The sequence below is a fragment of the Pelecanus crispus genome, chromosome 1 (genome assembly GCF_030463565.1).
Source record: "Pelecanus crispus isolate bPelCri1 chromosome 1, bPelCri1.pri, whole genome shotgun sequence".
Classification (NCBI taxonomy): domain Eukaryota; kingdom Metazoa; phylum Chordata; class Aves; order Pelecaniformes; family Pelecanidae; genus Pelecanus; species Pelecanus crispus.
The window spans coordinates 67,040,607-67,055,754 of NC_134643.1; positions in this window are offsets into that span (position 1 = coordinate 67,040,607).

A 15,148-nucleotide genomic window follows, 5' to 3' on the forward strand; every position below is an offset into this window, starting at 1 on the left:
GTGATTGCAAAGAAAAACCTGAAAACTGTTCCTTAATAAGAAAAAAAAAAAAAAAAAAAGAAAGAAATATCAATATCTGGGGAAAAAAATTAAGATTTTGGAGAAGACTTGTAAGAATAAAGGGTCTCTAAAATACAACCAAGGAAAGCTAAGGTCACTTCAGTGAAAAATTTGGAGGAATGAGTTTATATAAGAAAAAGAAGGTGGGATATTGGAGTCAATATGATAATTAATTACTAAACTTGTTATCATAAGTGGTGATCATAGGAGCCAACATGGATCCTGGAGGATGAACTCAGAAGGAGAATTTATTCCCAATTGTAATAGAATGAACATTATTAAGAGCTTTCTGACTGCTAAGGCATCAGAGCTGACTGACTGCAAAAACTGTGGAAAACTCTTTTGCCAGAGATCTTTAAATGATTATATTAGACAAACAGCTGTGAAAGAGCTTCACAATATACTTCACCCTGCTTTAGACCATCCATGAAACCTCTTTCACAGATTTGTTTCTGTAATTCAGTATGCCTTGTTGCAGCAACAACATGCTGATGATACACAGCAACTTCCGTTAGTAGAGAGCAACAAACCAAACAAGTGGAAGTGGAGATCTGTAAAACATGCAGAGACCCATGTCACACGTTCATTCCCTAGTGAATACTATTTCATATTCTCTTAGGAAGTATGATCCCCCTTGTGCAGATGCTCAACCCCCCACCTCCTCAGCACATCATACCCTGCAGCTGTTCAGATTTCCTATGGTCTTTGGAGAGAAAGAGTCTGAAACCCTTGTGCCTTTTTTGATAATATCGTGAGTGATTTCTAAAAAGTATTGGGTTTTGAAAGATAAGGTGATGGAAGACAACTGAAAAATTTTGGGTAAGTCTAATATTTCATTCTCTACTTCAACACCTGCTTTGCTGAAAAATCTTCTATTGCTTTCTTCACTCACTTGAATAAGGAACATTTAGAAATACTGCTTCACAATGAGAAGTGTTGCCTTCAAAATGTTGCATTCTGCACACAGCAAATGCTTGCTGGGAACATCTTAACGTAGAAAAGTAGAAAAATTTTATATTTGAAATTTGTAAATGGAACTCATTGCTAGGATTTCTGAATTATACTGGTAGACAAGAACTGCCTGTTTCATCTTTGTGAGTATTAGAAATACTGGTGCTTCAGGTTGCCATTAATTTTGAAGAAAGAGTGGGTATAGGGAGAAGGTACAAATGTACCTTGCTGATTTCAAAGGAAGGGGACATCATCCACCTATTTAAATTGGGCCTCAGAATTGTCTCTTCCACTGTGGAATTTTTATAGTACAACAGGAAAAACATGCAAATAATAGACAAGTGTGTTTACCATATCTAGGTGAATTTATCATGCCTATTTATTTCTATTATCTGTATAAGGATACAGTTCTGTGTCTATAATATATAAAAACAACGTTATACACATAAACAACTAAAGTAACAGCACTGAATACCTTCCTCTAAGATACATCTCTTTGTTCCTGCTTTTGAGTTTGAATTCACAGAACCACAGGATGGTTGAGGTTGGAAGGGAACTCTGGAGGTCATCTTGACCAAATGCCCTGCTCAAGCAGGGCCACCTAGAGCCAGTTTCCAGGACCATGGCCAGACTGCTTCTGAATATCTCTAGGGATGGAGACTCCACAACCTCTCTGGGCAACCTGTGCCAGTGCTCAGTCACCATCACAGTAAAAAAGTGTTTCCTGATGTTCAGAGGCAACCTCCTGCACTTCAGTTTGTGGCCATTGCTTCTTGTCCTGTCACTGGTTATCACTGAAAAGAGCCTGGATCCATCTTCTTTTTGCCTACCCTTCAGGTATTTATATATATTGATAAGATCCCCCTGAGCCTTCCCTTCTGTAGGCTGAACAGTCCTAGCTCTTTCAGCCTTTCCTCATAAGAGAGAGGCTTCAGTCCCTTAATCATCTTTGTGGCCCTTCAGTGGACTCCCTCCAGTAGCTCTGTATCTGTCTTGTACTGGAGAACCCAGAACTGGACCCAGTACTTCAGGTGTGGCCTCACCAGTGCTGAGTAGAAGGGAAGGATCACTCCCTTGACCTGCTGACAACACTCATCCTAATGCAGCCCAGAATACCATCGCTGGCTCACAGCTACCTGGGTGTCCACCAGGACCTCTGGGTCCTTTTCTGCAAAGCTGCTTTCCAGTTTGTCAGCTCTCAGCTTTTCCCAGGTGCAAGACTTTGCATTTCCCTTTGTTGAACTTCATGAGGATTCTGTCAGCCCATTTCTCTGGCCTGTTGAGGTCCCTCTGGATGGCAGCACAACCCTCTGGTCTATCAGCCACTCCTCCCAGTTTTGTGTCGGCAAACTTGCTGAGGGTACACTTTGCCCCATCATCCAGATCATTAATGAAGATGTTAAACAGGATCAGATCCAGAATTGACCCTTGAGGTGCACTGCTAGCTACAGGTCTCAAACTAGACTCTATACTGCTGGTTAGCACCCTCCAGCCCCAGCCATTCAAGTCAGTTTTCAATGCACCTCAGTGTCTGCTCATCCAGCCCATTCTTCATCAGCTTCTCTATGAGGATCTTACAGGAGATGGTGTTGAAAGTCTTACTGAACTGAAGGTAGATAATATCCATTCTTTCCCCTTCATCTACCAAGGCAGTCTTGCCATTGTAAAAACCTTATCAGGTTGGTCAAACATGACCTCCTCTTGCTGAATTCATGCTGACTGATCCTGGTGATTTTTTTGTCCTTCAGGTGCCTGGAAATGGTTTCCAGGATTAGCTGTTCCATCACCTTCCAAGGGATGAAGGTAAAGGTGACTGGCCTGTAGTTCCCTGAGTCCTCCGTCTTGCCATTTCAGAACAAAATGGGAGGAAGTTCATAAACAAGTTAGGCATGACTTATGCCACTTGTAAAATGGCAATGATACTCAATTTCCTCATAGGAATATTGTAAAAATTTGATTAACTTGGAGTTCTAATATAGACTAAAATATACAGGTATTATTTTTCCTAGGAAGTTAGGTATCTCCTTGAAGAGCCCTGTTTTACTTCATATCACCTTTGCAGGAGAGGAAGATGAAAACACACAGGTAAAATATGATTATAAAAGAAGGGTTTTTTTTCTCCAAAGTTACTCCTCTGTGATGAAGAGAAAGTGCTGTGGAACAAGGCATATTCGTGTTTCATTACTTTATTATCTTTGTGGATCACTGTGACATTGCCATAAGCACCCTTACAGCAAAGCCATGTCAAAGTGAGCTACAGATCAGCAGTACGACGTTACTCCTTCATCCTCTTCCCTGTTATTCAGCTGGCTTTAGGGCAAGTTCTTCAAGGAGTGACCTCTTGGCTCTGTACTACATACTTCTGCTACTCTTGTACCAGGGAGCATGGATTTGAAAGCAATCCTGGTTATCAAAGCAGCAGTTACATTTCCTACTTCGGTCCTTAGACCTTAGCAATTAATTCAGACAAATTCTCAGCTTTATAGTTAGAGACTGGGGAGCTGATTTCTAAAAATAAAAGGCTCTCTCCTTCTTAATTCTTTATCCACACATCAAAACTCTATGTCCGTGATTCTCTGACTTCAAAATCCTAAGCTATTTCAATAGAGTTATACAACCCATAAGCACGTGTATTTTTCTGCCTGATAAAGTTTGTTTTGAAGAGATTAGAAATAAATCTGAAACAACTGTTCAAGAGACACAGAGAAGTGTTTAGGGCTTTTCACTGATTCAAATCTAATTCAAGCCAACGTTTGCCAGAAATAAGAGCCCTTTGGCTCTTAGGACCAGTTAGTTGCTGGTTTATCTTTATCCTCAACAAAAATATGGACACATCACATAATCTTTCAGCTTTTGGCATCCTTAGGAAAGAGGATGGGAACTGAATAGTCTCAAGGCAACTACCCACACATTACCGAGATCTTCCCTTTAGACAAAAAGAACAGTGCATAACAAATCACGGGTGTATCAAGAAGTACTGACTTCAACAGTAACCAAACCTAGGGCACCCTTCTCCAGGAGTGTAAGACTATCATCCTATAAAAAGATGTCTTTAGCTGCAGAGGAAGCTTTTTACAGAAAGGTAAGTAAAGAAGGAAAGTCGTTATATCTTTTTTCATTGGAGTTTGCATTGTTTCTAGTAGTGTTGTACATGCCCAGCAGGAAGAGGCCATCAGTTCTCAGCTAATCAGTGCAGCCCTACATCTCTATAAGCAACTTGAATTTTGTATGTCCATAATTTGTAATTAACAATCAAGACATGATGCTGCCACTTGAAATATCCCACAGAACTGCAGGAATTACTAGTGTGTTTGATTGTGTTCCATTTAGGTTAATCTGGGGTCTATTGCTGACCTCCTTGAGTTCAGTACTACCTGTAAGTATACTACTAGTCAATATTAGTGCTAATGACTACAGCTCCCTCAGTTGGCTAATTTCAGTAGTTTCTGTCACCCTAACTTTTCCTGCCTGGCACCCAAAACAGTAACTTATTTTAAGTGAGCCTTGAAAGCCTTGACTTTCTCCCAGCTCTTACTCCCATGTAGGATGACAACTCATATTTCATGGGAGATGCATGCAACACCAGTCTCCAGTCTATAACAAACAGACCATAAAGGCCGCTGGGGGAAGGAAACATGGAAATGATGTGGCTCTTCCCTACATGTTCTGTATATCCCCCAGCTACATTCTGCTCACATGTTTCATGGCTTTTGTTGCAGCAACTCTTAAAATGGTCCACTGACAGTTTATCTTTCAGATTTCAGTGTTGTTCCATTTCTTCCCTGGAAAGAAGAAGCTCTGTCTCAGATGGAGTCTCCCTTAGTCCCTTTCCTATTGTTCTGCTGCCCAAAGGGATGTACCCTGAAAGCATCTCAGATCTCTGTAGAGAGAAGAAACTGGAATGACATTTTTTATAGAATAATAGAATCATAGAATCGTTTAGGTTGGAAAAGACCTTTAAGATCATCCAGTCCAACCATTAACCCACACTACCAAGTCTACTGTAAGCCAATCAAGGGTAGACTAGACTAAACCATGTCCCCAAGTGCCACATCTACCTGTTTTTTGAACACTTCCAGGGATGGTGACTCCACCACTTCTCTGGGCAGGCTGTTCCAATTCTTGATAGCTTCAACAGGAACAGCATTTTTGGTCCTAATTTCCAAACAGTTTTGCACTGTGTCACTGGTCGGCTCTCAGACATGGCCAGACCTAGATTATATCTGAGGAAGTTAGAGTGCAGCAGAATGGAGATGAGCATCCTTGACATCTCTTCTGCTTCCCTTTCTGACCAGGGAAGCTCAGGTGATTGTCATCGTCCTAGTGACATGGCAAATAAGGACTATCACAGAGGAAATAGCCTACCTTCTAGGTAGTCCAATCCCAATAAAAAAGAAACTTGGGCCATCACTTAATGTCACAGAAGATGGTGTCACTCAAGCTGCTGCAGCGCTTTGCAGTCCTGCCACATGATGGTGAACATCTCACAGCTGAGAAGTCAGGAGATTGCTCAGCAGTGTGCCTCTGACAGTTGGGTTGGGTTATATCCCTTCTGGCCTTCTTGGAGCATCAGAAGAGCGAGCAAGGCTGTGTGGAGACTGCACAAGCTCAGGAAATGTGGCCATCAAGGCAAGAACCCTACAGCACCAACCAAGAAGACTCTCTAAAGAACCTTAATAAGATAACCCACAATATGAAATTGCTACTCTACCCTTAATTGGTTTAGTGGTGGACTTGGTAATGTTAGGTTAATGCTTGGACTGGATGACCTTATAGGTCTTTTCCAACCTAAACGATTCTATGATTCTATGATTAGAGTAAAAATTTATCTGGGCCTTTCTTTTCCCTCTGAAGTAGAAAGGAGGACCTTTTTGTCTTGATCTTCAAGAAAAGGAAAACTACTACTACACCATTTTTTTTCCTCCATATCAGATGAATATTCATTTCCTAAGAAAAGTTTAAGACTTTGGTATTTCATAAAGACTGCTAAATAATACAAAACCCATCTCAGAGAGTTTGGGAAGTTCCCATCTACTAGCTGATATTAAATGTTTCTTCATCACTAATCCAGAGACACAACTGCAGCATTTGATGGTTTTAACTTGCAAGTAATTTTAGCAGAACATGAAGTGTGAATATAATTACAGTCTCAGAATATTACTATTTCTATTGTACTGGAACTCTGTTCCACACACCTTCTTCAGATAAGATGGAAGTGTTTGATATGAATACATCTTCAATTAACATTGCTGGTAGATAATAGAAGGCATTGATTGGAAAATCCTTATCAAAGAAAAAGTGCTTGAGAAGTAAAGAAACAACCTGCCTGTCAGACCTCACTATACTTTCAGCAATGTCCATAATCTAAATGGGACATCCTAAATGTCCAGGTGATGATGGTAGTTCTTCATCTGTACATATATATGTACAAATATATATCTGTACATATGCAGATATATAATTAAAAAAAAAAAAAAACAAACCCTATACCCATGCTTTCTTTATAGGGAATATGAAGATGTAGCTTCTGGTAGCTTAAGTCTTTTTTCTTTTTTTTTACTTCCCCTAAAATTTGTGCATCCAATAGGAATGGGAATTACTGTCATGAATTATTGAAGGTGTAATCAATAGCATATTTGTAAATTTATAATCTCCTCAATGCACAGGCTATCTTCTTCCACATCTGGGCAACATCCAGTATGTGTCAGATGCTACCCCATTAGAAAAATACTGAAGTTTTGTTTCCTGGTGACTGAGAAAAAACAGTGTGAAATAAATTGTGCATTTGCATGAATTCTTGCTAGGTGAGGGCTGACATAAGTCTAGTAAGCAAATTTGACTGACCATGAACTGTGTGTGAATTGTTGCAGCCTTTCTGAGACTGCAAACAATTTCCAGTGAAAGCTGGACTGCTTCATTCTCCTGGCAGACATTAAGGCTGACCACCACGTAAAAATAGTGGTAGCAGTATAACCTATCTGAATATAACAGTATAACTATCACCTGTGGTGACTTTGGAAGTCTTGTTATGAAAAGTGTATATGTGTAATAAGAGCAGATGCTAAGTTACAGACTGAGAGAATTTTTGCAGCCAATTAAAGTTTCTGGAAAGAGGAGTAGAAGAGCAAAGCATGCAAATATATTTCTCAACAAATCTGGAGTCAGATTGAAAGAAAACACAAGTGGGTCCTTTGTGAATCTAATCTAGGTTATATGGACTTCATTACTTGAGTGCCTTCAATACATTTGTCCTCAGTACTGCCATTAGGTAAGACACTACAACCAGACATCTAAACAGGCAACTACAGGCCAACACAGTCTCCATAATGCAAAAAGCAATAAACTAATTCCTTTCTCCTTCCCCTTTTCCCCATGCACTCCATGTTCCTGGGTCACAGCGTCAAGACAAAGTACTTTCATTTCCTCAAACAAAACAGAAAGTTTTTCAATCTTTTTTTTTTTTTTGGTGTGTCACTCTCTGAAAATGTGCTATTGATCTCTATTGAACAAAAAGAACAGAGCAGATGGACAGCTACTCTGATCTAGTGCAGTAACTTACACGTCATTACAGTAGTCTATCGGGAGCTTGCAGAAGACAGTGTATTAGAAGAGTTAGAGATCTTGTGAAGCCCTGCCTGCTCTAATTGGTCCTGTACTTAGGGCCTGAGCAGCCCATTTGTTAATATGAGTACCTGTTCTAAGGAAATCTGCTGGAGTGCCACATGCCGGCATGTTCTGGGCACTGGTGGATGTTATGACATTAGGAAAAGATATATGATTCTGTTTGTTACATGAAATAAAAGGCATCATGGCATGGGAGGGAGGAGGAACCTCTCCACCAACAGCATCTATGCAGCATGCCATAGGAAAATCCTTTTAGGGTCCATCCAATGCTGCACAAAAGCAGAGTTACCAGCAACTTAAAAGACTTAAATTTTTTCACTATCTATATTCCTCTTTTTATTCTTTGTTCACTATCTATATTCCTCTTTTTATTCTATCTTATTAAAACAGCTATTTTATTAAGCCATTTGTTGTTGGGCCTTTCTTATTGGAATCCAGAAAGAAGCCTGCACCTTTTTTCTCACACCCCCGATGAGTGCAGAACAAATGGTAAGGGGGGAAAAGGGTATTTGCGGTTCTCAGAATTACTGGTGGGACTGTTTGTTACACAAAATGATCTTAGTGTGAACTGCTGTGGAATAATTTCATTTACAAATCTTGAAGCTCTGTGATGTGCTCAGTCTGCATGTTAGAAGAACAGGCTTAAGTTGTTTATTGGGTCCTAAAGTCTAGACCAGCTTTCTAGTAGCAACAAGACTCCTCTATGCAGTATAGCATTAAAAGGTCTTCAGTAAAAACAGAGAAGGCATGAGGCAAACCCACCATGGATATTTACAGATATGATTTACAGGTAAGTGGTAAACCTTGTTTATGTTCATCACCCCCACTGATCTAAGCACTTGAGGATGTAATTTTATGTGTTCTCAGTTTAGGGCAGCAAAAGAGAAACTCCAGCTTCTGCTTTCCCATTCTCTCTGTGTCTCTGCTGCATATCTTCCTCTAAGCTGACATCTTTCTGTGGATCTGTTCTGCAAGTTAGATCTGTGACCTGATTGCGAAGAAAAATAATGTATTTCTTCTTGCAGGAGTGACTCCATAGAAGCAGTAGGAGAGGAGCCCTGCAGTCACATGGCTACTAGCTCCATGAAAATCAGAGGTACGTGGACTCCCGCACGTGCATTTTCTCTTCATATTCATGATCTAGAAAGTTCAAAGTTATCTAATGAAAAATTGAGTGCTGCATCATATCCACCTGATCATTCAAATCCATCTGGACATGGACACAAATTGTTACCTGGGTGCTACAAAGCTCCTTGGTGAAGTCATCTCCAGCCCATCATGATCTTCCTTTTACTGCAGGTAAATGCTACATCAGTATTGGAGCGAGAGACTAACCTAATGTCTCCCACTAAGGAGTGTTTTCAAGAGGTCAGGAAGATAGCCATACCAACCCTTGATGGATTATGGGACAAGCAACATATGCAGTGTTGGCTACAATTAGCTTTACTAGGTCAATGCACCTCACAATAATTTTGCAGCTTTTACCTGGAGATGAGGCCCACTCCTTTGTAAACCATCTCCTCTGGGGACCTCTGATGTTTGCAGACCTCTAGGCTGCTGCTCATAAAAATGGAGAGGGAGGGGAACTATAAAACACTGGGAAAGGAAGAGAAAGAAGGAAACAGTCTGTCTTTGGCTTTCTAAAAGGCAACACATTATTAGTAGCCTATGTTGAGGAGCAAGCTGATAAAGAAACTCCATCTACTTCAGATGACTCCTTGGGAGGTTGAGAAGTCTGGCAGTTGCATTTTCATGTAATCTACAGCTCCTTCACACCCTGCTGCTTCCCAGTCATGGATGGGAGGGGGCCAATGTCTTATGCCTCCAGAGATATGATGAGCATGATAGTTCTGCACTCCATCCAAAACTATGTGCATTTGCCACTGTCTGAGATGTAGTTGTGTCGTCTCTTCTGATATCCTCCTTGCTGGCAAAAGGTAAAGAGGCTAGTGGAACCCAAATCCTTGGGAAACCACAAGAGAGGCTTCTGCAATAGGTACCCCTACCTAATCATAGAATCATAGAATTGTTTAGGTTGGAAAAGACCTTTAAGATCATCAAGTCCAACAATTAACCTAACATTAGCAAGTCCACCACTACACCAGTTAAGGGTAGAGTAATAATTTCATGTTTCCTGGCTTGATGGCTGGATTATATTTTAATGAAAGTAAAAACAAGGAATCATTAAGGTTGGAAAGGATCTCTAAGATCATCAGTCCAACCACCAACCCAACACCACCATGCCCACTAAACCATGTCCCAGAGTGCCACATCTACCTGTTTTTTGAACACTTCCAGGGATAGTGACTCCACCACCTCTCTGGGCAGCCTGTTCCAATGCCTGACCACCCTTTCCGTAAAGAAATTTTTCCTAATATCCAACCTAAACCTCCCCTGATGCAGCTTAAGCCCATTTCCTTTCATCCTATCACTAGTTAACTGGGAGAAGAGACCAACACCCACCTCACTACAACCTCCTTTCAGGTAGTTGTAGAGAGCGATAAGGTCTCCCCTCAGCCTCCTCTTCTCCAGACTAAACAACCCCAGTTCCCTCAGCTGCTCCTCATAAGACTTGCTCTCAAGCTCCCTTCAGCTTCATTGCCCTTCTCTGGACATGCTCCAGCACCTCAATGTCCTTCTTGTATTGAGGGGCCCAAAACCGGACACAGTATTCGAGGTGCGGCCTCACCAGCGCCAAGTACAGGGGCACAATCACTTCCCTGCTCCTGCTGGCCACACTATTCCTGATACAAGCCAGGATGCTGTTGGCCTTCTTGGCCACCTGGGCACACTGCTGGCTCATGTGCAGCAAACTGTCCCATTTCTGCCTTGCCACTGTATCCTACAGGAGAAAACAAAGAGTCTTTATCTTGTGGCCTGTCCTGGAAGATGGTAAAGTGTCTCTCCTTTCTTGATAGAGTGACAGCTATTTCCTGACCCCACAAAGTCCCATTCCTTAGCCTGCCTTGTAAGTGGATTGTGCTGTGATTGAAGAACTTGCCAAGAAGAGGTCAGAACTGTGGATGGAAATTTCGTACGTCTGAATGGTCTCAAGCAAGCAAGGATATTTTTTAATGAGCTGTCCAGCATCTGGGTGTCGGGTATCTCAGGACCAGGACATTTCAGAAAGTATTGAGGATCATGCAATGCTTACTGTGGTACCTCAGATGTCTGTGAGTAAGCCAGGTGCAATTACACCCATACTGTCTGTAAGGATAGGAACCAAGAGTTTTCAAGCTTTTCTCCTGCATCTGAGCTTCTTCATCCAAGAGGGACAACAGGAAAGCAGCAGACAGTGCCTACATATTTACCTGCAGATAAGCAATGTGGACAATCAGTAGAGAGAAGGATCCCTGTGCAAAACTGCAAACACTTCAAGATGAAAGTATACTCACTTCCACTGGGTGTTTTTTTTTTTTTTTCTGAGAATGAAGTGAATCGATTTGCAGCTTCCCACTAACAATAAATAATGTTCAGTTCTGCAGACATATTGTAGATCTTTTTCTGCTTGAGCAGTTGTTTGACAGCTTATGAAGTTGAAGCCGAGTTAATGACCCAAAATGAGAATACCTGAAAGCAACCCAGCTTTAGGACAGCTAGCTGAAGTACATTTACATTGCATGTAGACCCAGCACTGAACTATTTTATTTTGCTGACTGAGGAGGGAGTGGCAAAGTTCAGGTCCATGTTAGCAGGGTTTCTGGTTTCTCATGTTCAAGTTTAGGTTTTTAATATAATGTAAGACATTTTGGGAGTTTAATCTGTTTAAAGATGGAAATTGCCTGAGGGAACCAAGGAGAATGCAAGACAGGGAAGAGAAGAAGCTGTATTTACTAGGAGGAAGAGGTGATGGATTTAAAGGAGGGTATAAAACCCAAATGTGTACAGACATGTAAATCCAGATGTTGGAAAGCATCTTGTTTCTGGGAGATGTGTGAACATGTTCCATGGACTCATTCTCCCTTTGAGTGAGACAAGCTATTCCACTGGGATCCATGAAGAGGACCTGGAGAGCCTTCTGCCCTTCTTCACAAAGCCTGTGGGTGGCAAACCAGGGTGCTACAACACTGACACAGGCATTAAGTCTGTCTCACAGAGTAAGACCTTTTAAAACCTGTGGCCAAGCACATATGCTTTCGCTACCAGGTTATAGTTCAACACCTGAAAAAAATGGTCATGTGAGATGACCTAGGATTGCAAGGCATAAATAATCTTACTAAAGAAAGATTCTTTTGGCTTGGCCTGAAATGCAGAATGATGAATTTCTAAATATACATGTCATATACGGACTCACTGTAACTCAGAATGTCAGGGATAAACCCTCCCCTGTGCTTCACCAGTGAATAAATAGTATCCTTCTTGATTAATCTACCCAGACGGCACATTTGTCCCCTAGCATTTTTAATATATGGCCACATCCTCGGGAAATCTGTGTTTACTAGAAGGAGATGGGTGGAAAGGAGGACTGGGATCCTGAAGAACATATGCTGTTGCTGCAGGATTGACATAAGCTTCCTTGTAGAGGGTGGCCTGTTGAATCTGCAAGCTCTGCAACCACTTTTATTCACTGCAAGTTTTGAGGGCAGTGCAATCACACTAGTGTTCCCTTCCCTCCACTGTCACTTAGTGGGCAGCAGAGGGAGAAGAGCTGCAGTGCAGTTCCAGCCACCATTAGCTCAGGGAGCATGGCAGCCAGGATACCACAATAGGGTCACTCATGGATTCAAGAGCTGCTATCTTAGGTAAGTATCATGAAGGGTACAAATGGCTCCAAACCTGGCCTTCTGCTCCTTGTAATGGTCTATATCCATATGACCTGATAATATGCATACTAAGTGAACAAAGTCAGAGTGGTTCATGATGCAACATGCCAGGGAGGGAGATGCAGAGGTATGTGGGTATCTGATCAGCCTGAGCTGCCCTCTAGAGATGTGGACACTAGCGGTCCAATCAAATTATTTGATATGCTGCTTCTACTGAAGCCAGAAAACCAAGATGAGATGTGCACTTAAGCCACTGGTAGACATATGCTCTGAATTCAGTGTCAGTGCAACAACATCCAGCTGGAATTTAAAACTGCAATGGTCCAGACTTCAGGGCCACACCAATGCATGGGGGTTTTTTTGGTTTGGTTTTGGTTTCTCAAAGGCAGGTTTGTAGATGTTCACTGAAAATCCTCCAGATCCCTGACTTGATATGAGAGGATGACAAGAGATAGTTTACTGCTCACTCACATCACCACACTCAGCACAGAGACATTTCTCACATCTTGTGCATATACCATCAAGAAAGCCATGCTCCACTAGCAACAGGGAGATTTGCTGTTCCTACTCCATTCTAATACACTGAATATTACTATAGAGGGTGACTAGCAATGGTCTCAGTCACTCCCAAACTGATGACATGAAGAAGGCAGAAAGAATTTTATAATTTCTTCTATACCTATCTAGCAAAGAGTGGTTAGCTCTTCACCATTTCTGAGCCACTAAACAGAAAGATGAAAATGGAGCATGATAAAGATTGCATTTCTTTGGTGCTGTGATCCTGGAACAGATTACTGTTAGATAATTAGACGATAAACCTCTGCACAGCAGGTACCCCAGCTTTATAGCCACCTGAATTGTTTGTTAAGCACCCAGAGCACTATTCATGCTTTAACAACAAATTAATTATCATGAATCAATTAACAGTACCCTATCCATACTAATAGTTAGACTGGATCATCAAGCAAACCTATCCAGAAATTCTTTATGAATAATATTCTTCCTGGAGTTAGTGCAATATTAGTTTACAAGCTTTTAGTCTTTATTTCCTTTCTTGGTTTATTTTTATCATGTTATTTTAGCATGGACAAATAGGCATTCAATCTCTGGCTGGTTTGTGAGAGGTTCACTGTTTATTTTCATTTTTTTCTGTACCTATGTTACAAGTTAGGCCAGTTGAGTTACCTGCTGATGTTTGTGTTCCTGACTTGATTGCTTCTTTATAAAGGTGAACATTAATGATAAATAGAAAATAACAAAATAAACACCTTTCAACATAAACTTTTAGTGGAAGAATGTTTTCCAGGATTTATGAAACCAATGTTTGCAAATACTTTCTTGAACTTCCTGCAACCCTCAAAATCTTGGGACTAGATTGAAATCAGTATGACCTGAAAATAAATAAACTTTGTACTTTCTATTCAGGTTATGTATTTGTGGAACAGTTTTTTGTTTTGATACAGTTGGTTGAACAAATCATCAGTGGCTGAAATCACCCAGAGCTAGCTGATTAGAGAGCTGAACAAGTCAATCTTAGGAGTGCAACACGAATAAATGTGTGTGCCATATTTCATTCTCTCCCCAAAGAAACACAGAACATTTGCTCTCTATTTTAACAGATATACCTGCTATTCAATTGCTAGCTTGAGTCAGTGAGTGGAACCAGGCAAAAACCAGCAGTACTTCTGCAATGAACTCACTTTAAAATTATGTCTTCATAGAGCAACAAAGGGATTTAGTTGGGGGTGCAATTTTGCTTTTTTTTTCTCTGGAAGAGAATATTCTAGGGAGTGTTTGTGGAATTAGAGGGCTAGATTCAGCAGAATCTGCATAGACATTAAAGGTCCTTAATCATGACATAGGTCTTCTTTCTCCTGGTTAGAAGAATTCTATTGCCAATAGAAATGAGAAAACTGGTCTCCACAAAAGGGTGTTTAGAACTGCAGGCTGCTGTTTTCTGAGAAGAGGTAGACGACAAGGAGAAAATGGAATGTACTTCTAAGCAATTGGGTGACAACTGTATTATATAGCTCAAGACAGAGTTGGTACCTCTTAGCTTGAGGAGCTCCTTCTGATGAAGCATTTTTGCATTCCCCATGGGGACACATTACATACATTGCATCTCTAGATGACAGAAAACTTCTGATCGTGAGAAAATCGGCCAGCAAGATACTAGTATGAAAGTTCACCCTGAAAACAAAATATCATATGCACCCACTTCAAAATATGTGGACAAACTCATTTAATTATCACAGCCCTTTGCCTTCCTTCTATGCAACCCAAAAGCCATCAGTGTAGCAACCTTTCCAAGGGTGCTAGCGAGAGACATGAAAGGGGCCTTCAGCAAAAGGTCTGCTTCCTTCCACCAGTAAAGCCTCCTATTAGAGAACAGTGACAAACAAATGACAGGTTTAAAAACTAGTTGTTTACTTCCCCAAAGCCTGAAAAAACATTCAGTCCAGAAAAAGGTACTTTGTCATAGTCTTCAGTGCATTTGTGACAGCTGGTGATGGATTCACTTTGAAAATCACATTTTGAAAGGACACATCTTTGCAGGCTTCTCTTAAATCTCTGATCCAAAGGGTCTGCCATGAAGGCAGACATAACTTCTATCTCACAGCCTTATTTTTACCAGACCAGGTATGTTCCATGGGGTGTCCAGTCTCCCACACACTGGTCTTCTTGTCAATTAGTGTCTACCTGCCAGACAGTCCAGGATCCACAGATATTTTACTGGTCTCCAGGGAGAA